A 27,333-nucleotide genomic window follows, 5' to 3' on the forward strand; every position below is an offset into this window, starting at 1 on the left:
ATTAGGAGGAACGTATCCGCCGAGACCATAATGAAATTACCAAGAAAAGAAAAACAACAGAATAAAAAGGTACATCCAAAAACATTACTCCCGTCATTCCTTATGAAGTAGGGAAACGAGGGGTAAAAATGCAATTCTTGGTGTCCGCGAACAGTAGAGGGTTGCATTTCTATCGGACAAGCCACCCTCGTTCGGTCAACGGTCAGCTCCCTTCATATAAACGGGGATGACCGGTAGTGTTACAGCCAGATAACGCCCCAATGCCCAACCCCTCAAGTTTCCAACCCAGTACAAACACCCCCTGGCAATAATATGACATAAAAGATTACTGAAGGCAGGGGTAGCCATGACAATTAAGGCGGAGAAAATGTTTCGATTTCCAATCACATAATGCTCGCTTAGTTTACAGTTTTATAAAAACTGGTACCCGCAACTGCAGGCAGTGGAAGTACAAACGTTGAGAGATGTAATCAAATTGACCACATATATTTCCAAATGCGTTCTTTTCCCCCTCTGGTATCTCATTGCCATGGATGTTCATTTGCTACAGATAAGAATCTGTCACTCCTGATAAAAATCTATTGTAGCAAACTAGTCACACAGCACACCAAATACTATTTTTCATTGTGATATGCTAATACTCATCAGACAGATAATTACAAATAAAATTTTTACATCTTAACGAAATCGATAATTCATGTAACACATTATGTTTGTAAAATGAATTTTTTTTAAAAAAAAATATCATGGGCATGAAGTTTGATCTGACATTTTAATAACCCAATTAAAATTGTGTACTCTTTGGAGTACATTGACATTCCAAAGTCATTCTTCATCTTCACATCACACAATCGTTTTTGTACTAATATGATATGTTTAGAAGATTAAAATTCAGACTGAAGGGTTTTCTTGACAGAAAAAAATCAACGATTTATTATATATTGTCATGATGACGTCGATTCTGAATGGACAAGGAGTGAAACCGCTGTTTAATATAACTTTAAATGCACGACCTGAATAAGAACAGATATCATTGAGATTCGTAGGCACCATTACTAGTGAAACGGAGATATTCCGTGTCGATTCAAGTTGAGCGTTAAGCTTAGTATTAATATCTTCGAAGAGGTCATCCATTACTATCGTTCCACCCTGCAAATTACCTTTGATGACGGTTTAAGCATAATCTAGAATTACGCGTACTCAATCTGAAATCTAAGCCTATATTAACCCCCTACCCCTTTCCCTCACACTAAACCACTTATAACGTAATTTGACAACTATGTAGTGACGGAAACACATCAAGCAAATTGCGTAATGAATTATTATCTAAGTCAACATAAATTATAATCACTAGAGTGGTGGTCATCGGAGTCCAGCCTAACGCGAGACAATAATATTAATGGCAGTGCCCTGAGTTGGGCGCCACATATATGATCATTATAGTGATGAATTGCTAGTGTTGGCGGTGATTATGATGATGTGGTATATATATATATAATACATTTCCACTGGACAGGAGTACGCGTTCTGATAGAACGATTCCGAAGTGGACGAAAGTAAATATAGACGCGCGGCCGACGGACAATCGGCTCAGTAAGTTTCAGTAAGTTATCTGAATTGACCATTCAATGGATTTTATGCATGGGGTGGTTTTAGCGAGTGTGAAGCAGTATGAAGGGGGTGAGTGAGAGAGGGTTTGTAGGAGAGAGGTAGAAAGGGGGGGGGAACTGCATTATGCTGATGGCTAGCTGTTCAAGTAGACACACGGCAGCATCAGTGACAAAGATGGAGAGAGAGAGAGAGAGAATACATCAATAACAACCTACGGCATTTTGTCCGCGAGATTCGCAGAGGGACAACGACACCAAGTCGATAAGGCATCCGCCTGTTACACCACTTGTTCTGAGTTACCCCGATCGATATTTGTTAATGTTTACATTGTGTGAGGTCAGAAATGAACAGGCTAGCTTATTCTGTGAAGAGGAACTTGGGTGATTGAGACAAAACCAAGTGCGACGGTGGGCGATCGGAAATGAAAATCTAAGGTTGGATTAATGTCAGAACGGAAACACTAGCAGCAGCGCGTCCTTACGACATTCCAACACCGCACATAGCCCGCCAATCACCTCTCGTTTGAAAATAGTTTAGCACCTTCAGAACCAAGATTGTACCTTATTTTTTTTTGCAAAATCCGACTCTTGGGGTCTTTAATTTTTCATTAAAAAAACACACAATAACATTTCACTAACACCACGAAACACAGAATGCGTACATCCTGATTGGTTTAGCCGTCATGACGTAACAACCCTTGTAACCGCGTAACCAGGTAACCATCATCAAGACACAATCTTTTTTGGATACCAGAACAGTGTTGGTGCAGTAAAACCAAGAATGAGATCGGTTGGGCGAGACAAGAAATACACACAAAAATTTTGATATATAAACCTAAACGGGTCAATTAGAGTACCGATAAGGAAAAGGGAATATTAATATGACGCATATCTTAGGGAAACAAGATACGAGGCTGTGGGAAGAAAGAAAAAGGCTTCAGTTCGCGTAAATTGACAGAACTGTATACAAACAGCGTTGATAGTCTGGTTTACACTAGTGTGGTAAAGCAATCACTTTAAAATGTACATTTAAAAGTCATTCAATTATTCAAATTTGCACTATAGCTGTCACTTTCAGTCCATGCACTGATACAATGTAATCAAACGACACATCTTCCATAGTTCCATTTACCATCAGAGAGGAAACTACGCAAAGATGTCGAATAATTCACTGTTATTTCTCAAAACTGAATTATACCTCAGTCTGTCTACTGTAATTCATGGCCTGCACCTTGAAACGTACCATACGTTCCTCCGTCTTAATTACCAATGAAAGTGTACGTTGTTTCATTCCGTAGTGTAGGAAAATGTAAGAATATTAATCAACATGAGACGAAAAGTTATTCCCAATTAAAACGTGTAAAACATAGTGATGTACGGTCTTGCTTTAATATCGAGATGTTCTAAAACGTTTTGGACGAATCACAATTATTTGATATAAATTATGACAACCTAAAATATTTCTCTCATTTTCATACATTGCAAAGAACGATATTAACCAGTCAAGGCTTCGTTTACGAAGACTGAAGGTACAGCTCCTAATTAATAATGCATGTATCCAAATGGACAAGCGTTTTAGCTGAGTACAGAGCGCGTCTAGACCGCATTTAAGACGCCACTGAATCGAATATGAGCGGGAAAATCGTTTCTATGCTTACAGTAGATTGCAGAGAAATCTTTCCTTTAAGTTCTCCGATTCAAATTCTGTACGTATTTCTTATCTTTCCCATCCGTGTTACAAAACTAGCCCATCTACTCCAATATTTTATCACCCATTTGATGAAGACTTCAAATGTCAAAGCTACTAACATTGCAGCCTCCTGTTACTGTGGAGAGTAACTATATTTTGCATCCATACAAAACAGCTGTTAAATGACGCTTTGTACATTCTAATATTTACATTCTGAGACAGACGTAAAACATTGTAACTGAATGGTATTAAGAATTTCCCGAATGTAATATATTATTAATTTCTTGGTGAATTAAGCAGATATTTGTTACAACCCTTTTAAAATATTTTAACTTAGTAACTTTTCAAAGGAGTTTATGGTAGTTCCATAGTATGACTGTGTCCTGCATTCTCGCTCAGTTAGGACAGGTAAGAAAATCTCGCTTATATAATTACGAAAAGGAATCATAATAATTAATTCAGAAAATCTTTCGCATTCATAGTAAAAACCTTCGTGGTCGCAATTTGATTATTTAATTAAAATAAAATGTCTTTAACCTCTTCAGCAGTTTTATAATTTTCGTAGTATTAATGTTTTGTTCCCTGACTCCTATACCTTACATCCACACATAATTATTTGATTGAATTTTAAAATCGTTGAGTGGCATTATATACCACACACAGATACAAAATTTTTGTTTCTATGAATAATAACAAAAAGGAAATTCAATTAGATCATTGGAATTTTATTGAAAAAAGTAACTAATTGATAACGAATTTTTAATTTCCAATCAGCGTAATAATACAAAAATAATTAAAATTTCAAAATGATTTAGGACGCAGAAAATTATTAATTTAAATGCGGTATTAACTATTTCCAAAGGTCTCAACAACCTACTAAATTTGCTGAGATCGCAGCCCGAATACATATCGATTACTAATTATATCACACGGACCGATACACTTTTCTTTTGAAGTTGCAAAATTGGTTTAAAAAAGCACAGAAATTCAAGATGGCAGAGGCTAATCAGTTGATGGTTACAAGAAACGTTTTGTGACAATATTTATATCTCTAACGCTAACAGATACAAACTATACATTTAAACAAAACAAGTAATAAGAACAATAATTCAACTACCACACAAAATTTTAGCCGAAAAACCTGAAGGAAGGAGTTCCTTTGGGGGATTTAGGCGTAGCCGGGATTATAATATTAAAACTAATCTATAAGAAATATAATATTTAGGTGAGGATCGGTTTCATCTGATTCAGAATACGAAGCAGGGAGCCACTCTTGTGAACAGGAAAACAAACTTTCCGGTTCTATAAAAGGTTGCGAATTTATCGACCAAGTAAGCAACAATTAGTTTCTAAAGTTAAGATTCTGCTCTACGCATTCAATCAGAAGTAAAAGTAAAGTCCTGTCCTGTGTCTTACGTCCAAGTTAATAGAATGGAGAAACGTATTCGTATTTTTAAACGTCGGCAGTGGATGATGGCTGATGTGAGGTGCAAGCCCAGTTCGCTTTAACTCCCATTAAACTGCACGGTCATTCTGTTTTACACCCCAGTAATTTACCATCTTTCACGTTATGTTAGTCTAATAAAGTACATCGCTGTGAGAACCTGATATCTTACCAACAGAGACAATTAAGTAATTACGTATGTAGGATTATATAAAAACCACAAGTTTACTTGTTTTGAAGGCATATGTAACTTAAATAAACTTCTCTGATGGGAAAGCATAGACGAAGAAATTTGATAATAAAATAATGACTAAAATATCTCAAGAGAAACCAAGCAGAAAACACGACAGAAAATTACATAACGAGGTTCTTAAAGATACATACTGTCCACCTTATATTCTTAGGGTGAATAAATCAAGAAACATTTGATAGGCCAAGCATATAACTCGCACTGATACATATATATCTCTATAATTGTTTCTGATAAACATAAAAACTAAACTGAGTTTCACGCTGAATTAGAAATTTTAAACATCAAGACAATAATAAAAAATACACATAAATTCACATAAATTTTCGCTGTAATATACTTAATTAAATTTTTACAGTATGTCTATACAAGTCTTCATTTTCCTCTGCATTTCGGCGCAACGAGATTGAAGTATAGGGGAAATGGTTAGCAGGGATTTATTAAGCGCTAAAACGTGTTTCAATATGCATGTCACTGAGAGTTTGCACACACGATATTAACCAACACCTTCATTACACGTACCGAACTGGTCTTTACTCACAAGTCCATTTACTGCGTTTGTATCAGATGCCCTGAAGTACCATCAGTTGGTACATAAAATTCAGTTAATTGCTTGTTTCTGTTTGAAAGAATCATTTTAATCCTTTACGTCTTATATACCACGTCATTTAACAATCCAATCAATATTCCTGCTTTTTGCAAACACAAAGGGAATTTACAGGTTTCATAAAGTTCTCAGACTAAAGGGACATTATTTTCTTAAACAACATTAATAACTTGATCTCTGTAATAGTTATGAGTTGTGTTTTCTTTGAGGTAAGGACTGAATATTTAAACATAACTAAGGCAAACTTAAGCAACAACAGACCTGATATATTTGTGATTGAACAATATATTTGAAGACATACATCTTCGGACTCGCTGTCGTGAAAACCACAAATCCTACAACATTCTATTTCTTACTCAGATCCGCTGAAGAACAGAAAATATCAACTCGTAAAAGTAATAAAATTGTCGCAGAAGGAACTGAAATAGATACCAATAAAGTTATTGAAATGGCTAAAATATTTAGAATAAATGTCTAAGAAATGGATTATGAAATTGTTATACTATATGAATCAACATTCAGTAGATTTCAGGAACGTACGAAAAAAAAGAAATAACAATTTTCACGCGTAACAGGCGATGAACTTTATTCTGTGACGTTGATGGGGTTAACTGGGTAGGTAGCAATCTTAAAGAACCCTTTGGTGGTGGAGTGTCAAGATTTTGGCGCTTTAATGCAATCCATATATTCTGTCAGACGGAGTCGCACATTTCCGTATGGAAATCATACTAAACGCAGATAAAAGTAAGTTTATCACCATTACATCTTGTCTGTATAGTGACTGGAGTACGCAATGCATCCAGGATCACGTGGTGCGATCACTATTAACGGGTACACGGAAGGTTTATTCGTGTTGGAAATGTTGAGGGGTGGAGGTGGGGGTGAGTTGGATGTGTATACGTTAGTGGTTTGGGGATGAAACAACACGAAAGGAAATAAAACACAATAATACCCCTCGTAATGTTATCCCACACCACCATTCAAATGAACACACGTACAAAATGTCAATGGAGGATAAGGAATATATGCGACCATATATTTTTCCCTTTCCAGATAAATAATTTACACATTTAATTACCATAATGGACGAGCCTCAACGTGAAGCGAGAGGACAAACAGCCCCAAAAAATTATATATATGATTTTATGCTTTTCACATTCATTCTACTTAACGATATATCAAAAACACATAAAAGTAGTAGCAGTGCAGCATCCCCCCCCCCCCCCCAACTCACTTCTGTCCTCTGTACATGACCAGACAGGGATGCGCTAAACTGGGCAGTATACCAAGCAAGGGCGGCTACAGCCCCCCCCCCCCGCGCGAAACAAACCAAGCGAATATTAATATTTACCGCTGGTTTTACAGCATTTCACATGTAGCATTATAAATTACTTGAGTACCTTTACAAATTCGGGAATAACAACATAAGAGGTTCAAAATACAATATCCACAAAGCAAAAACTTATTTTACAATAACAAATATAAGTCTCTAGAACATAATCGTTAAGTTATATTTGTACACAATTAACTCTTGAGGCAGCAGACGATCTGAATTATACTTAAGAGTTCAGTCCGTACCGCGAAGAAAACACAACTCATAACTATTACAGAGATCAAGTTATTCATGTTGTTTAAGAAAATAATGGCGATGATAGACGAATATGGCGCGATGGTGGAGTGGTGATTAGCGGGGTAAAGAGAACGAATGCGGAGAAAAGTCTGTTTCAATGCTACTTCGTCCATTACGAATCACATACGAAGTAATCTGGGACTGACCTCGAGGCTCCACTGTGAGAAGCCAGCGTCTGGCCGCTCAGAACCTTTGGAATTCGATTGGGTTTTTTTCTGATTCCGTTGCATAAAGCTAACTCGCGATTCGGTTCAACGAATCTGCTTATGTAGGTCACACAGATGACGCGTTAAGCGAGATGATGAATGCTCTAACAGGACTCTCACCATTTGTTTAACCATTTTAATTCACACTCTGTTGCAAACTGATGAGGTGCGGAAGGGAGTGACCATGCCTCAGACTGAGGTTCTTAATTATCGCAGAGCAGGGCAGGAAGTCAAAAGTAGCTGGCAATGACGAGGTAGAACCTGTTTGACGTCCAACTACTTTCAATTTCTGAAATCAGGTCGGAAAGAATGCGACCCATTTCTGTGCATGTTTCTAAACATTGATGAGACAGAGTCTGTCAGCTTCATTTTTCATTATACACGATCCCTTCCTATTTACAGATACCTCCCATTATTATAATTTATCTTCTACTAAAGTTTCATCTTAATGTATTTCCTCCCATCTATGTGTTGTTCTTCCAAATAGACGTTTCCCAGACATACTATTTGTTTCTAATTAATAAAATCTGTGCCAGACTATAAACATAAATGAATATTAACATCTGTGAACTGTGAATTTATTTCTTGCACACTTCGATACGACTGACAGAATTTTAAATATGCCTTTTCTTCAATTTTGATTTTATTCTGATGATTTGATTCTCTCTCTTCCTTTGAGGTATTACGGTAATAATTTTGCAAATATTTATCATTTCAAAATCGAACATTTCTTCAAATAATTTACAACGAAAAGGAAGGCAAAATTTATTCCATATTCTTTTATATCAATATTTGTAGCAATTTCACCGCGCTCCGATTATCGATTCTCTGTAAGATGCTAAAGCGATATGCAGAAAGTTATAATTATTTGTATGGTAGGGACTGTACGAATCATGTTGATTTTATGCCCTTTTGTAAAAAAAACAAAATAGACTAAAACGAACTTCCAGGCATTTTTTAAATTCCCCCCTTTCCACTAAAACCCAACACCAGTACGAAAGCTCATTACATTAATTAATCGTGATTAATGTTACACGCATGTATGTAGTGTCACCCCGTGTCAAAGATTTGTTAATTTTGAAAAATCGGGAAAGGTGGATGGGATGAGGGCGGTTTGAGTTTGCCCGCGGGGCCATCGAGAATGAAGATTGGTTGTTCTCTACCTATCGCACAGTTCCAATCAAGCTATATGGGTTTTCGAAAAAAATAAAACAAAGTAAAATAAAAACATTGTCTACCGAAAAACACTATATGTTTTTCATCCATTCTACAACACGTGGACCTGGCCATTGGTGTTCAATAATTTTATGACTCTTCAAATTATAATTACCACCGACATGTAATAAAATTTTACAATGTATGGCTTTTGGTTATCAAGCACACAGAGCTGTTTTAATAGGATGTCTCATATTTTCATCCCTTTTACACACGAAGCTGATTAAGATCACTTTTTCCATTAAACTCTATCGTACAGAATGTCCATACGGAATATTTTATTTTAGTTCTCAACCCTATTATGAGAGTTCTGCCCTCAAAATACAGGTAAAATTAATATTTATTTAATGATATACCAGGTAACAAAATACGTTTAGAAGTAAATATTCACAATGAAATGTCCACAGCACTCTAAAGATACTTGCCATCATAAATAATTAATGTACGTATATGAGTATATTACCGTTTAAATTTTTGAGTACTGTAAATATTAATAATTAAAATAGAGATACAATTATGACCACAGTGAACAGATACTTCAATTTATTTGTAGATTGACACAAAATCCAACAAACGACATCAGCTGTTGAAGTAATATGTCGAGGCTCATACTGAAAAGTATGACAGTTTATCATCATCATCATCATTATCATAAGTATAAGTAATGACAGAAGAGACGATGGAATTATTTACGGATTTTTAAAATACTTTTTGTGATACATAACGCGATTTTAATATAGTGTAAACTGGTAGATTACTGTGAATTATGGATATAAGTTATGGAAAAAAGAATCTGTTGTCGTCTGTTTTAAATTAAAACCCAGCATTTACTTGGGAGGACTTCACTAAACCTCGATAAATCTTAGCAGCTGGTCTCCGGGTCGAGATTTCAAGTCGAAACGTCCTATAAACTCATACGGGGTCTTCAGTTAATGTTATTTATTGATGTTGTTTTAACTGCTAAGGACAAATATCCTGGAATTCGGCTAGAGGGACTGAGTATAACCACGAAAATACTGAGCGATATTAACCCGTGATATCATTGAGATTAAAATCAATTTTCTTCCAAATATAAATCAGGAGTGTTGCCCCGTAAGTTATTTGCTTGACTGGTTCGGAGAGACTTCTTTTGCAACCTAACCTAACCTAACCTAATCATGAAATCTCACGTCTCCGTTTTGCTTAGGTGATATTCGTGTGAATATAACATCACAAAAAAGTCTCAAAATTTTCAAAAATTCGGTTCCAGATTACATAATTTAGAGTTTTTCTTTTACTTTTCTGTATTAAATAGGATTATGTCGCTCAGGTAAAATTCTGTCGGTGTATGGACTTCACAGTGCTAAATAACACAACTGAAATTAAAAAGGGTGGAATCACTGAGGACAAATATTTTTAAAATCAAAATCTAAAGATCGAAATAAAATCAAAACGTCTCTTCCTCGACTCCAGCCAAGTCTGGGTTAATGGGAACATGCGCACTTGGCTGCTGGTGACAGTCAAACGCCGTCAACGTCAGACCTAAACAAGAAACAGCCAGTCGAACGTCTGGGCTTCATTCGATTAGAGGTTACCGAAAGCTTTTCAAAAGTGTACAGGATTTCAGAACGATATTGAGCCAGTCAAACATCTGACGGATACATTAGTTACAAAAAGTTACATACATTAGTCAGATATCAGGAGTGACGCTACTGGCAATGAGCAAATGAATGAGCGTATTCACTACGCATGGTGAAAGTACAACCTTCGTTACTATGACAACAGTTCGTAGGTAGTACCACAATCTTAGCTCTCCTGCTATCTAGTGAATTACAGTTGTACCAGTAATTTGCCTTAATTTTGGTAACCATAGCGACAGACAGCAGCTTAAAATGTAATAAGTCGGTTACCATGACACCAGCGGCTTCATGAACGACACTATAAGAACTTTACTATAGGAACGTGCTTAATAGGGTTATATTTTATCAAATCACTAGGGCCACGAGGTATTTTTTTCCCCTCAGATGGTAGTTCAGAACAAGAACAGAAATAAATGTATTCGAATGGAGCATAGATCTCTTCAAAAGGCTTTAATTTATATTATATACGAAATTTTGGTTGAAATATCCGAAAAGTTCTGGAAGGCTGAACCGTGGACAGCAGGATAAAGCGGGTATTAAGAAATGGGAAACGAAGTCGTGGACTAGATTTATCTGGATCAAGATAAGGGCCCGTGGGGGGCTTTTGGGAATCCGGTAATGAACCTCCGGGTTACGTAAAAGTTGGGAAATTTCTTGATGACTATTACATTATGGACTCTGCTCCATGAAGTTAGATAGATAAAGGATATCTGAATTTTACAGTGATTTAGCGGGTTATGTCAAAACCTGTTCAGCGCGTTTAATGTGAACATTAGGCTAATTAGGTCTATATCCATTAGAAGAATTGAACTCACCATTCTGAATATTTCATTCATGGCGAAGTGTCGGCCAAGTATTCTGCGGGGGGCGGGGAGACACCGAAGGACACCTGGAATAGCAACCGATTGCACATTAAATATTAATGAGCTAGATACACATTAATAAACAAAGAAAAGTAGAACGGCGTGTTTCAGATTTTTGTACACATTCTTCGAAAAGGCGTTCTTTACAATTTTATACACTTTATTGATCTTCAAATTCATTTATCGCAGAGTCAATGCTACAATTGCATACACAATCTTCCAAAGACATTCTTGACTGCAGGAAACTTAAAACTTCACATCAGGTGGTCGGACAGACGGAAGGATAGACACGACTTAAACTTCATAAGTTCATATATACATCTCATGCAAATAATGTGTGTAATCACTCAAATATAAATAAACAAATAAAGGACCATATGAAGCCTCGTGATTTATCAATTCATTTCGATATTACATTTGAATTACGTATTATCAATTGTGCCCAAGTAACGGTTACACTTCTGGATGTAAGCGGATGTATTCTCTGTCGGACGACACTTCTTCGTGGTTTTCCTCATTACTTCACTGATTTCACTATTCTGTATCATTTGTTTTGTGGCAAAACATTGCCACTTTTTTTTCCTAAAATTCATATATAATCAGGTTTAAACTGACCAGCTTATACCATCAGCTACATAGAAATTATCCTGTCGAGATCACATTAGACCAGCGTTTCTCAACTTATGGTACGCGTACCACTGGCAGTACGGCAACTAAGTAATAAAACCAAAAGATAATATTAACATAAATAAGTTTTTCCTGGAACGCATTTGGTTAATGGTAAATTTAGTGTGTTAAATTAGAATTAACGGTACGCCAGAGTAAAAGTGCGAGAACCCTTGCATAAGACAGTATACGGCAGGCAACACTCGAAACCGTGTGATTCTAAGTAAATCTACTCTTTAATCCAACGCAGAAACTTACAGCAATATCAGTGTCACGTGTAGTTTATGCAGTGTCCAAACCCGTACCCATAAGTTTGATAATTGAGTACCGTCTGATAAAAGAACCATTGGCGAAGAGGTCAAGTCAAGAGTGTCCACTCCAGACCACATCATTAAACTTACATAAGCTTGTGGACCAATGGAGTTGTGTGATCATGAATTATTCCATGAGCCCAAGTAAGAGGATGGAATACTGGCGTGAGGTATTCAACAAACGAAGACACTGTATAAATTCTGATGTCAGATTCAAACTGATTTTCTACAGAAATGTTTACTCTATTGAATCTAAACTCCCTATCTATCAGTACTGTTCCTGGGTTTCTATGGTTACAAGCATACAGAGTTATTTTTACACTACCCGTCCAAGACAAAGGCGAGAATTGTGGTCCGCGCTGATAGGACGTACAGCAAATATAAAGGGATCACAGCCAAACACGAGTGAAATCCTATTTTTATGTCACGTCATATATTACGTAAAATACTAATACAAAGTAGGTCGTGTGACTAACGCAGATATATCGTTCGTGATTATCAGGTAGTAACTGAGACAGAAAAAATTATTATAGATCAGGATTTATCCTGAAGCTGAAGTTTCTCCTCTCTTTCATTTGCTTTCTGCTGCAACGACCAAGTCATATCGGTACATCCATTACATCTGGAATACAGGAACTCAACAAAAGTTAGTTACGGTAGTATAAACATTATATATGTAGGTCAGAAAATTATGCCTTTTTTTAATTCATTCCGGTCTGCCATCACCAGTCGGTGATGGCAGACCGGAATGAAGATTCAACGTCTAAACCCCCTCCCCGAACAGAGGGTATGATAATGTGTTTACTTTCCCTCCTCGTGAGTACAAGTCTCAGAAGGCTTTGAAGAAGTCAGCGAGAAATACGAGAAAGAAAGAGAAAATATGAGAATTAAAAGACACAATAAACGGACAGGCACGCAGGAAACTGCACGGGAACATCTCGATAAAAAAACAGATCTAATTGCCAGATTCCCCCCCCCCCCCTTTAACCCTTTCGAGTACTTAAAAGTCGAGTCTGTACCTCATAGAAAACGCACCGCGTCTCAAATATAAAGGTCAATGACTCAAAGTCGTTTAGGGAAATAATCGATACTTGATAATCAAATGACACACCTACATTCTATGGTTCGTTACAGCCAGACAGACGCCGTAATCCACACAGCCTCATATAAAACTGGAACCAGGGTATGTCTATTATTATTCCGGGGTAAAGCTACTGGAGAATTAAGCTAATCATTTAGGTCAGTCTAGAGCAGAGGTTTAGTACGCAAGGAACTTAACTGTTTGCCCATTATGTGATTTCATATGTGATGCCAAGGCTTATTTCACGTATCTGGTGTTCTTTTCAGTCGGAATGTTAACCTCGGCACGCACCTGAAGCGAGTGTCAGGGTATAATGCATGGGGTTTTGCCTACACGCACAAGGACAAACTTATTTTTAACATTCTTCATTCAGCTTATAATTTGAAGAGACATGTTCTTCACCTATCATTCGTTTCCAATTACAAGAGAAATTCTTCAAGATTTGGGATGCGAGGTATTATAGAATAAAAACAGATTGTGAGTCTCGAAATTCCATCAACTCGGGGAAGATTCACGTTCGAACGAATTCCCTTAATCATTACTGATATTTTTAATTAAGAGAGCAATTTTAATTTGAAATGAGTTTTATGTTAATTCTTTCTAGCATTCCTTTTTACTCGTCTAAAGATATTTAAAGCTTAGAGCAACGGTAGACGGAGAAAAAAAATATACAAACTTTATATTTTGTTCTTTTCTCGTTTTGAAATGTAATAGGCAGTTCAATCACGCCATTTGCGTAACGCAAGAAGGAAACTCCTTCCGTAATAAGAGGTGCACGTGGTGCATGGATGGACCGAGGCTAGCTGTAGATGGTATGCTTCTACGTTGCACGGTATCTGGAGGCTGATGACATCCTGAAATTTCCCTAATAGACCTAAACACTACAGAGGTATCCATCTACCTACGTTTGTGTCCACAGGGCAGAAAGGCGCATTCTGTGTTGATATATGCTTCTTCAGTGCAAATAAACGCACTAAATTCGTGATTTAAAGTTACCAAAGCACGACTACAACACAGTCAGCCAGCAACGGACAATGTGGATTGGAGGTAAAACTGCGTATATCAAGAAGAATTACCCTCAAAGATTTACTTGGGTATCAGAATTTTTGGTGATAAATAGTAGAATAATTGTGTATAATTTGATAATATGTAAAAATAAGCATTGATGGACTTTTAAAAACGTTTTTCGCTTTGTCTCAGGAAAGAATGTCCCGGTACCGATTGGATACGAGACTGGGTGTGCTCTAGACTTGGTCTTATCGCCGTCGCGAAGAAAATTCATAAGCTGCAGGGAATCGAACCCCTGCCTTCTAGCTTGTACCCTTGTAACTACACTCATTGAGCCATCCCGGCTCCTAATGATTATGCAGTCAATAGTTAATTTCTTGAATTACATTTTCGGATTCCGAAAGTCTTATTTCTGGCAACTATGTGCAGATGATTGCGAATTTGACATTAAGGGAGGAGAGATTTTATGTAATGCAACTACAGATTCAGGGCCTAAGATCATATAAGATCATAAGTCATATGTTCAATATCTGTTTTTGACATAGCATCGTTAAGTAAGACTTAAGAAAAGAGTGAGACGTAGCTTAAGTTCGCGAAGTATTTTCAAGAAGATCTCTCCGGACCACATGTGATTTGGTCATTAATTCATGCTACATTTTTGCTTTAGAATATGGCTGTGAAATCTTTGCAGAAAATTGACAACTGTCAAACAACTTTCAATGCTATGTGACGGGGATGTGCATATCAAACGAGTCTATAAATCGCTTGCAGTTATTCTTATGGGAAATAAATTCGACGCCATGCAAAGTCCATCTTCTGCTTTTATATACAGTTTCAGTCAGAGCAATGAGAGGGACACATACAGTAGATATTATTATGGAAATTGAGTACGCTATGTATGTATTGGTCAGTAAAAAAGGCGTTATATATTTTTTATACTGTAAGGGCTTTGGTCAACGATTGGTCCAGAATTCGTGACGTAGATGATGGAGGTGGAGGATGAGGAAGTAAAGAGAGTGAGATAAAAACACTGAACTGTGAGAAAGAGTGAGAAGGTGAGAGAATACATGGGTATTGAAGTGAGGGAGGAAAAGGGAAAATTGTGGATTGGGGGGTAAAACCGGGAAGGGGGCAAGCGGGGGAGAATGGAATTGGATGGAAATGCCATTATATTGGCAGAGGCTCCCTCAAGCCTAAAACTGACCGCCCCGAGAGGGGGGAAACGAAAAAAGTAGGGGTGGATTTTACTATGTAAAAATAATAAAAATTGGAGATGGACTTTGAATTATGTAGTAGGCAAAGAGGCAAGTTCTACCATTCTCTTGTCTCTTGATGTTTCTGCGTGCTGGTATGTTTGTCTAATCTTCATATATACATATGTAAAGATAACGGAGGAGTGTGTGGGATAATCCACTTGCATAATGACGCACTGTATTCTGCCCGTTTCTTCTGTTGCTTTAAGGGGTTGATTTCGGGAGGGAGGTATCTGCCGCAATCAGTCTTGGCATCTGTCCCGTTCTGAGGATATATCCCGAGCACACTTTCTTAACATTCACTTCAATACGTCTAATTCATGCAGATTACTATTTTCACTTTCCACTCGGGCGATTCGCTTGTTATTATAAATAAAGTTTATAAATATGCAGTTAAAAGAGACCCGCGCGCACTTTCGAAATGTAAACTTGCGATTATGTATCTAAAATTTACAGTATATTACTTCAGACAGAAGCAGTTTCGTCACAAAGTCAAATTCGAGATACGACACTGACGAGAGATGGAAGTGTCTTTTTCTGTTACGTAAATATTTACCACAGCGAAACATTATTAAAATTAAAGTTATGGATATTAATGACATCAATATTTTATGTCATGTACAGATCTTGTCACCACAGTATACAGTAATCGATTAAATTAGCGAGGATGACCGAAAGAAATTATAATTAATCGTGGATTGTATAAACTTAACAAGGAGATACAAAGTTCGAACCCGGAAGCTTTTAAATAAATATCATGTTGGCTAACCACTGGTAGCAGAACTAGAAGGCTAAGGAAGGTTAATACCAGAGTTACCCATTTTACACAATCTTTCGTTAGCTCCATCCACCCGCAAACGTCACAATTCATTCTCTTAAGATAGATTTTAATCTTATCCTCCCATATCGTCCTCAGGCTTCAAACTGGCTGTTTTCCCACTAAAAAAATGTCTGCACTCCTTGTCTGTCCCATCCTAGCTACATAATGAACCCATCGCAGCCTCCTAGATTTCACTACCCTAATTATACAGTATAAGGTTACCTATACAAACCATGAAGTTACTCGTTACCCAACTTAGGCAAAATCCGAGTAATGATTATGGCGATGATTAACTGATATCACATTACACACTCCATTGAGTCCGAACGAGATTGAGTGAGTAGAAAGGATGGATGTATAAGTGAACGAATAAATATAATTTGTTTCTTGTGACAACAGGGCACGATGGCGAAAAAGTTGCAGTCTTGGACATAAACCACCCTATGATGACTCTAAATGTCTGGTTACGTAATTCACTTTACCTCAGTATCTCATGCTAAAATATTTCACTTGCCACTTTGTTTCAAAATATTTTAGTTTTTTTTTCCTTAACGAGGGATATTACTGTCATAAACTTTACAGCAAACTGTATCCAGAATTATTCTCTTCAAGATTAACACCGTACCTATACGAAATAACCAAGGATCGTTAGCGTGGTCTTTGAGATAGCGCGACTATTAACCAAGTACTCGGAACCTAACCTGACGCCGAGGACAATGACAGAGCACATGGTGTCTCACATAGGTGAGACGTATTACAGCATTATCGTCGAATTCGGTACACTCATGGAAATAATTAAGGCAATTACCGTTCGGTTTAGGATCTCGTGGTTCTCGTAAAAAAATGCAGACTCATGACTACATGAAACTACAAATGTTATTATTTTGTATGCACGTAAAACAGATACTCTTAACGCCAGGGATTAACGCAGGTTGATATGAACTGAGGTCAATGTTGGTCTTCTGAGTTGTAAAGACTTGCAGACTTGCAGATAGAGACCAAAGTTTCGGAAATGTCTACTACAAACGAACACCACGTATCGCAGAGTTCTGCTAGAAGCCACCGTGAGCGAGTGGTCCAACATCTAGAAAATCCGCTAAGGTTTCACTCATCAACAACGTTGCTTAAAATAAAAATAATAAAAAAAAACAGAAAGGCAGAATTCGTTATTTCAAAGGTTCATTTCCCTCGCGCCGATATTTTATTGAACTTGTGGTTCATTTTGTATATTTTCATACATTCCAACATCGATATGATTAAAACCTTCCCCCTTCCCCCAACTGGTCCACTCCCCAAGCCACAAAAAAGTCAGCACAAAAAAATAGCGTGGCTCAATAGGATGAATATTTGATGCAAATATGAGGCCAGCTTATATCATTGGAATAGTGTTTTGTGGAATGAAAGGAGGTGGGGAGGTTGTGAGAGGAGAGAACTGAAGTTAGGGCTGGTATGCTAAAATATGGAAAATAATAGATGCGTTTCCATTTTGAGTTTTTTGTTGTAACGGAATTTTTATTTTTCATTTCACTTTATATTCCACTGTTCTCCCTGAAACCAAACCAAGTCCTGAAAGACATACTAGCATAAGACTATTTTCATATATGGATATCAGTACCAGACACTATCCCAAGCCATGTTTATTTTGGCGTCATGTGATATTCCCAGCACACAACGTATTAAAAACAAAATACGTCACATTCTAACCTGCTTAATGACGCTGCTGTGACATAGGGAATGTGATGGATATTCTTGGTAAACAACGCGGATGTCATGCTTATGTTCATTTGTACATCGGGAACACAAAATGTCTCCCGTAAAAGGACACAACTAACTTCATACTTCAGCTGATCAAGAAATACCCAGCATATGTACGTAACTGGAAGGTTCATGACCGTGTTCACAACAGCGCGCCACCCTGAGCCAGACAGTTTCATTCCACATGCTCATATACTGAATCTACGCCTAGATATGTAAAATGGTTTCTTCCATTACAGTTCCCGATCAAAATTTTGTATATATTTCTCATCTCTCCCATGCGTACCGCATGTCCTGTCGTCAATGTAATCGTCTTTCAGTTTATCTCCCTCACATTTGTCGAAGGGTACGAATAATAAAGCGTATAATTTTCTTATCTCATGTTACTCCCTCACTCCTACGTACAAGTATTCTCCAGACCCCCCAGCAAGAAGCGTGCGTTCGAAATATGAAAAATGTGTACACTATTCTGTTCGGAAGGCCTGAACAGAAGAGACTACTCCCATGATCTAGTCGTAGATGGGAGGACAGTACAAAAAGTAATCTTATAGAAAAAGGTTTAGAGGCTGTGGAGTAGTTCCACATGGTTCTGGATAGGGTCCGGTGGTGAGCTTTTATGAATACTGTAATGAACTTTCGGGTTCTACAAACTATGGGAAATATCTTGATATGCTCAGCCTAATAACAGCTTCTCAAGAAGGATCGAGCTCCATGGAATTCTTTAGTTATTTTTATTATTAAGTGTTCTGTCTTACAACAGGTCCATCGCTCTGCCCAAAAAGAGCTCTCCAGTTGTCCCTATTCTCGGCTTCTCGCTTTAATTCCTGGAACGTCATCTTCTTTCCTTGTTTAAGGTCGTCGGTTAGCTGTATCAATCTTCTTCCTAGTCCTCTCTTTCCTTCAACCTGGCCTTCGATGATATCACTCATTAATCCATTCCTTCTCATAATATGTCCCAGCCAGTTAGCTTTCCTTCGTGTAATCGCCTGCAGAATGCTTCTTTGCTCGTTGACTCTCCTCAATACTTCTTCGTTGGTCACTCGATCCGTCCACCTGATCTTCTCTATTCTTCTCCAACACCACATTTCAAAACTCTCCAGGTATTTCTGTTCCTTCTTCCTGAGTGTCCAAGTCTCTGCTCCATACAGCGCGACACTCCATACGTAACACTTCACTAGTTTCTTCTTCATCTCCAAGCCCAACTTGCTAGTGAGAAGTATCCTCTTCTTGACGAAAGCTGCCTTGGCCATGGCATTCTTTAGTTACAATATAATATTAAATCGATTCATGTTCAGGAAGGAAATGTGCTCTGAATCTAGCGCCATGCGACGTTGGACCGATGTGTTGATAAAACATAATTCAGCACTCGGCAGACGGCGGGTCACCACGAGGAGTCGGACGATAAAGTAGCCCGGGCGGGTGGTCGGTTAAAACCCGTTTATAAAGGAAGTGTAAATGTTGTCGTAGCTCAACTATCTCGCAGGTCCGTACATCCTAGACAGGACCTGGCCACATCCGTTAAACACTCACGTAAATCTACTCAGTGTCCCTCTCTCAGTCCTGGTTAGCAGATAGACTTAACATAATGTAAGGCAATTGTAACAAGATTAACGATATGAATCCCGCTGTTTTATTTGCAAAGCGACGACTAGCGGACCGCATCATCTCCGATTTAGAATTAACTACTTGTAATTGCTAAGAGTAAGTAATGACTGGAAAACATTTGGAGATGATCTGAAAGTTACACTAACAACAAAAATAAAAGTTAAGATTTCTGTCTTCTGGGTTGTTGCGCCGTGTAGTCTGGTCGATGTTAACCAACGTTTCAGAGGTCATACTGCCTCCGTCATCAGGGCGATGAGTATGAAGATTTCTGTCTTCTGGGTTGTTGCGCTGCGTAGTCTGATAGATGTTTACCAACGTTTCAGAGGGCATACTGCCTCCGTCATCAGGGCGATGAGTATGAAGATTTCTGTCTTCTGGGTTGTTGCGCTGTGTAGTCTGGTCGATGTTAACCAACGTTTCAAAGGTCATACTGCCTCCTTCATCAGGGCGATGAGTATGAAGATTTCTGTCTTCTGGGTTGTTGCGCCGTGTAGTCTGGTCGATGTTAACCAACGTTTCGGAGGTCATACTGCCTCCGTCATCAGGGCGATGAAACGTTGGTGGACATCTACCAAACTACACAGCGCAACAACCCAGAAGACAGCAACATTCATACTCACCGCTTTGAAAACCTCAAATCCTACAAAAATAAAAGTGTTTTGCTTAATTTAAAGAAGCTGTATTAACTGTATAATGATTCCTGGGCAAGGTAAGATTTTTTCGCCGTTCCCTCACGACCAGTTACAGGAACAAAACAGTACCCTACACTACAAGCACCAGAAATTGAGTCTAAAGACTATGGCACTTGTATCCAGAGTAGAGAGAAATAATGCGTGGAGTGTTTCCTCAGCTTCTACCATATGTCTTCCCTATTTGGTGTTTAGGTACAGCGATAAATTTACCAAATCTTTATGTTTCAGCTGTCTGGGTTAAAAAGTAAGTAGACCTAAGTTTACGAATAATTAAATTGTAAGAATCTGAGGTAATGTGGCCATGACCTATTTTTTTCTTAGAATATGGATTATCTTTGGGGACCCACAAATTACGACTGTATAGGTATAATTCGGACAATAAATATTCCAAATAAATACATTCTTCTTTGCACTTATTTTGGAATGTAGTGAATTAGGGGTATGGAAACTGACTATAATGAGAAAGGCTTGGAGTTGGAGACAGACTTCGTACAGTACATAGTTTTCTTCGTGCCTCCAGCAGCTCCCGTTTGAGACAAAATCGACATGTTACGGTGCCAGGCTCCTATCACATCTCGCAGTTTACACTCCGTTACAAAACTGAAGGCAGTCACGTCGTGGTAGAAATAGCCAATATAAATTGCACTGTTTCGTTCAGCTATGTTACTGTACAGTTCGACTGTTATGAACCAACCTCTTTCCGAGATAAAAGATGACGATCGGTCGTAGGGATGCTGAGACTGTGAGGAGCACAGGGACAGAGATGGAGCAATAGGGCAGTGCATATATATTGGTCGAACATCATTATGTGTGGTTCCCATGGAAACCCCACCCTCTTCTCGTACACGTGAGAGAGAAGTGTGTGTGTTGGGGGGGGGGGGGGATGTAGGGTAGCTGATTGAAGCTCGCCTGTAATTTGGTCCAGCGGGTTGGTTGTGTAAAGAGGGAAATGTGGGGGTGGGAGGGTGTTGCGGAGGAGGAGGACGAAGTGATGCTGTACAAGCCGTACTGCAAACGCGAAAAAAATAGGGTCCAGCCAGTCTCTTCCAATTTCTGTTTCTTTTCCGTGCCTCCCCCAAAATAACACAATGACATGTAAGTTCCATACTAGTACTTCGGTCTCTGCACAAATGAACGTAATTTCACAATAAGAAACGTAATACCGAAAGAACAAATACTTCTGGGTTGTTGCACCCTGTAGTCTGGTAGATGTTTACCGACGTTTTAGACGTCCTTGCTGCCTCGATATTCACCCATAAAATGTCGCGAAAATTATACTAGGGTGCACGGTGCAATAACATTCAAAGACAGCCATCTTCACATCCGCTGCTGTGTAAACCTGAATTGTTAAATACTTTTATTATCTATCCTGGTCTTTTAGGATACTGAGCAGGGAAGTGTTTTTGCTGTACACCAACATTTCAGAGGAAAATGGAGGCAGCAGAGTTGTTACCGCCGTCGAAACCCAATGCCTTAATTGTCTTCTTCCTTGGGCAGTTTAAGAAACGTTTACGAAATTTCAAAGATATTTAATAATAATTTCTAGCTTTATGGTGATCAGTTGATGTAATTTGTTTTAATTATGTCTGGAAATACAATTAATGGTCATGCTCTGTTTGCTTCAATCCACAAGGAAAAACAAAGTACAAGATTCAATGTTTACAAAATCTTTTAAATAATATATATAATTCAAATGACTGTGTAAATTCTATTGGATTGTAAGGAAGTAAAAATACGTTATCTTCAGTATGTTAGTAATAGTAAGTAACGTATTTTGGGGCTTACTACAAGTTATATACTACATTTAAATGAATCTATGCCCCATTTTTAATATAAATTATTATGTACGTTTCACTTTAGGAATCATTTTGGACAAGGCGTGCTCCTACGTCATCCTCATGCAGCTCCAATGTGCAAAACTTAGTTCGTTTCCTCGTTTAAATCACCACTGAACTTGCTTCTGTGTTAATGGAGAACACTGATTGAATTTAGGGTGATGACGCACTGCTTTGACACTAATCGATCGTATTATAAGTAAGTCAACACACCCTCAGTCGTTGTTATAAATACAAGATTTTTTCTCTGCAGGGATGAACCAGGGCATCCATAAAAAATAAAATAAAATTCAGTTTCAGCTGCCCGCATAGAGCAAATCTTTTTTCACATAGCCTAAAATATTTTCTTCATAATGTTTTATTACATTTTCCAAGTGTTAAAGGCACTACAGCTCTTCTCTCATCCCTTGCCTCCTGTTCATCAAGTTCTGAAGAGGAAAGTGTAAAAGGAAGGGGAAATAGTTAAAAGTTAGTTTATTTAACCCCTTTTCTCACCTCATCTTCTTTAACCTACTCGCACCGTTTCTCCCCTTTGAAGCTACGTTGAAGTGGAAAGTTTCATAAAATCTTCCTTTCTGATTCGTTGTCGTCACTGTCTTGCTTTAAACTGGTCGTTTTCAGGTGCGTTCGGAGCCAAGTCTCGTCGAGTGGGGATTTTATATAAAAGACAGGATATCTAACCCTAATACAGTCAGACACACAATTACGCACAATTTGAAAAAAATTAACTTCACTTTCACTGTTAATTTTAGGTGAAATTCAGTTCACCAGGCTGTGCGGAGTGTGACCATCGCGCTAATTAGAATTAAGATGAAAGGTTTTCAAGAAAAGGGACACCGAAAATCTATAAGCAGCGCAACTGTGGCTTCTACAGACTTTTCTGAATTTACTGAGTTTCCAAGACGAAACACAGATAAGAACAAGAGTTCAATATTCAAATACTACTAAAAGAAAAAACATTGAGAGCACTAGGTATAAACGTTTACATAATGAAGCCCTACAACGGTAGCCATTTGAATATGAAGAAATGCTGGACGCCAGAACATTAAAGTTAAGTGCGAAGAAATAGTTTAGGAACACGCACTTAGGTCTAAGCACATTCCTAGAAAAATTATGATGGATTAATAACAGTAATAACAAATTTAGGAGATAACTCCGGCAAACATTTCGGCATAGAACTGAAAAATGACGGCCATTATGAAAACAGTGCACGTCCTGAGGAAGATAATAACTTACCACTTCATTAAAATCAAATGTATTTTGCAGAATTTATCAAATAATAAAACTCAGGGACAAGGCTCGACCCTGTCTTATGGACAGACACCAGATAAGACGATGGAAAATAATTCAATTCAATTCTTTCAATTCAATTCTTTTTATTATTATTATTATTATTAATAATAATAATAACTCAATGTATAATAATATCACTTGCAAAAAATCTGGAAGATATCCTTGGTAAACATTTTGTAATGGCATTTCAGACACAGAGTATTCTGAAAACGCACATTTTACTGCTATCAGTTAGACTAAATCTACAAGCCTGTGACAAGCGGAACATACAGATTTTGTGGGAAATACAATTCAAAGAATATCTTTGATGGGAAGAATTATGCAAATGAAACAAATGAGTCGTGTCCGGTACGAAAACACAACAATTTATTTTAGGTACATATAGGTTTTGAGAATTGCAACTGTTAGTACAATGATGAGCTTCTGTGATAGTTATGTTTAGAATTTTGACTTCGTTAAATACAGAATTTTTTTTTAACATTTAATGTCTGCTGTCTGCAGGACCCTGTACTTCGGAGTCAGTTATGAATTCTGAATTTTAATTTAATTTTCTACATTTTATTGTGTATATTTTTATGCTTAAACCAGATTTAGTGTCTCAACAACAAGGACGATGGGGAAGAGGCTCATTCCACCTTTTGTGTTTAGACTCAACTGCACCTAGATTAAGGCCTTGCATACAAAATGTAGTACAAGGTGGAATGAAGACCCTCTCTGCTCTCTGGGGACAGTGCCGGTGCGTGACGTCCACCCTGATTACAGTGCCAACTACGTACGAGTCCATCCGATGTACCACATTTAGTGAGTGCATTAAATTTTTCTTGTAATTTAAACACATTATATCATTAGTGCAGTAGAAATATCATATTTAACCGGTCAGTTAACTTATCCTCTGACTTCAGATGAACTACAGCTGGAGACGTAAAAATCTCAGGTGTCCGTCGTGTTTTTCATCAGGTCCATCAAAACACGGCTGTTTCCACATAATTTATATCTGATGTTGCACAACCAAATTACACGTGACACTACATATGCCATGAAGTTAACAAAGCGTCATTAAATACAGTGGACGCACAAAATCTGAGAGGGTAAACGTCATCACTTGAGTGGGGGAGCGTGAATACCATCATACTCTGCGTTCCGAAAACGTTATCCGAGGCCTAACGAACATAAACATTAGTCCAGTGGGTTGTGACACGAACAAATGCTATTAAGATGAGTAATAGTTAGTGTAAGATCTCTACATCTTACTCGTTTAAAAGTCGTCACCTGCAGAGAAGTGTAACCCAGTAATCTATAAATTTTGTCCTTAAACAATAAAAAATGTTTCTGGTTGTTACTCGTTTGTTATGTTTTATACAGGTGTGAAATTTATCTTAGAGGAACACAGAAGATTTACTAGAGGCTAGTAGACAAGTGGGGCTGGAAGTAAATTCAGAAAAAACTAAGTACATGTTAGTAACACGTCATCAGAAGACAGGAGGGCAAAATTATCTTAGGGTGGCTAATAAATCCTTTGAAAGGGTTACAAAGTTCAAATATTTGGGAACAACAATAACAAATCAAAATGACACTCATGAGGAAGTTAGGAGGAGATTAAATTCTGGAAATGCTTGCTACTTCTCAGTTCAAAATATTTTGTCTTCCCGTCTGATTTCTAAGAACCTGAAAATTAAAGTGTACAAAATAATTTTGCCTGTTGTTTTGTACTACTCTTAGGGAAAGAGGGAGTGGAGATGTGTAATGGATTAATCTGGCTCAGGATAAGGACCGGTTAAGGGCTCTTGTAATGATAAAAATGAGCCCTCGATTCCATAAAAGACGAGGAATTTTAGCGTGCTGTTGTGAGTCTTAAGACGGCTGGCTGTCTTCTGGGTTGTCGTGCCGTGTGGTCTGGTATAAGTTTTCCAACGTTTCAGAGATATTCGTAGTTAGTTAGCTAGCGTTGAATTAATTTAGTAGGATACGCAATAAAGCGGTATAGCCTATTTTAATTTAATATATTAACATTTATTTTAGATAATAAGAAAATTAAAAGAAAACTGAGTCAACAAGCCGCGATTCGAAACCTCGACTTCTGAAACACAGATCAGAAATACTAACAACTTAACAGTAACATTTGATATTAAATTTACACATTCTTTCAATATTTGTTGTCTTCAAGTGCATTAATTGGTTTTGTAGAAACATAAGAAAAATGCAAACAGATCAATCAAATTGGAACAACTGTTAATTTGTTTAGAGTAAGGGGGACAGTTTTGGTGGGGGGGGGGCAGCATAACGGACGGGAAAGGGGTGGGGGGGGGGTCAAATAAGAAAGTACCGGATGTTAGAAGTGTCTTATTCGACATCAACTTTCACCGCTGTTGCTTCTCATTTCAATTACAAATCCGTTTTTGGAGTCTTAGAAAGAAACCTTTTCTCCTTCTGCTTTGCTGCCAGTGCTCAAACCATTTCAGGCTTAAGGGTTAGGAAGTAAGACGGTTGTAAGAACGGCAATCTAGACTACGGAAATTTAAGGAGTGAGACCGTAACACGAGTTCAGCATCAGGAAACCAGCAGAAACATCAGCATCAGTGGCTGGAAAAAGAATACCACGGAGGAAGGAGGAAGTCAGTAAGTATGAAAGAAGGGAGGTAAAAGATTTTAATCGTTTAAGAGGATCCGCCTTTACTACAATGTTGCCTTACTATGCTGAGCCGGAATTTTGGTATCACTGAGTCACAGAGAAGGGGAGATAGAATAAAAAAAATAAAGGAAAAGGATAAAAAACGTGTTGTATAACAAATGACGATAAGTTTCTTAGTCAAGAAGGTGGGGGGACAAGGGTAGGTTTTCATTCCTTTAACTTCGCTCTCCTTCTTTACTTTAAAAAAAAAAAAAAAACTTTTCGTAGTCTTAACATCTGCGTCAGGATTCTGGAACTCATGTTACTACCAGTCACTTTCCATCCCCCATAACCATATAACGGAGATTTAATGTAAAACCAGAGTGTACTTAACAAAGGAAAGACACTTCCTTCATCCACATTGATTAAGACATTACACACGAAGTCAATACAGCAAATTCAACCGATAATGAAGATTAATTCCATTACAGTTCCTTTCTAAGGTGACCACATAATACAGAAGGTTCAAGAAGTTTCTATACAGCAGAAAACAAAACATTTACTTAGCTATATTTATATTTATTTACAAAAGAGTATTGAAAATTATGTTCTCTAACTTGTAAACACTTCTTAAGTAACATAACAGCCACAACGCTCTGTACCTACAAAACCACACTTCAATAAAATCTTACAGAAAATCTCCATGTACATATAAACATATACCGACGAGCGTCAGTCTATCATATCAACTGTGCACGCCTATAGATTTGCAGTAATGACAAACCAGTGACATGCGAGAAAGTTTCGGGCAGCTCGGAATTTAGAAAAAATTAATATTTATAAGAAGTCAACGTTGAGGTGTTGCATTTTATGGTTCGGAAGGATCACGACTTTTGAAGTAGCCGGTAATCCTAAAACTCGCCACGGGTCACGATATTCTGGTATATCCACATTAACATCTCATTCATACATCACAGTTCCTTAAGATCCACAAAGACACATACACAAACATCTGATTCCCTAATAAGTGGGTGTCTCTTCAAATTTTCAGCGATTTTAAAAAAAGTCAAATAATTATCCTTTTCATTTAAACTTGTAGTTTGATACTTTCCAATATTCTCCGTGATTAATGATATTTTTAAGTAAAAAACTTAAGTCCGTAATTAAGCGTGGGTGGGAGGATACTATTAAAGTGGACGTTAAGTTGGTAGAGTATAAATGTTTGTTTCAGATTAAAGTAGATCAGAAAGAAACCAGTTTTTGAGTTTTGTA

At 37.6% G+C, this 27,333-nt stretch overlaps 1 protein-coding gene across 6 annotated transcripts in view; it reads right to left on the minus strand.

The window, feature by feature from the left end:
- pdm3 (POU-domain protein pdm3) overlaps window positions 1-27,333 on the minus strand; it is a 206,546-nt gene that overhangs the window by 166,699 nt on the left and 12,514 nt on the right. The window contains exon 2 of one of the 6 annotated variants that reach the window (XM_087356301.1): window positions 11,087-11,160. The exons of the other annotated variants lie outside the window; for them this stretch is intronic. The gene's annotated coding sequence lies outside the window, so the exon portion shown is untranslated. The remainder of the gene's footprint in view (window positions 1-11,086; window positions 11,161-27,333) is intronic. 6 annotated transcript variants of the gene reach the window in all.

Source organism: Zootermopsis nevadensis, unplaced genomic scaffold (assembly GCF_977971745.1).
Source record: "Zootermopsis nevadensis isolate Lab colony 2312 unplaced genomic scaffold, Znev_1.0 Znev_ptg000027l, whole genome shotgun sequence".
Taxonomy (NCBI): Eukaryota; Metazoa; Arthropoda; class Insecta; order Blattodea; family Termopsidae; genus Zootermopsis; species Zootermopsis nevadensis.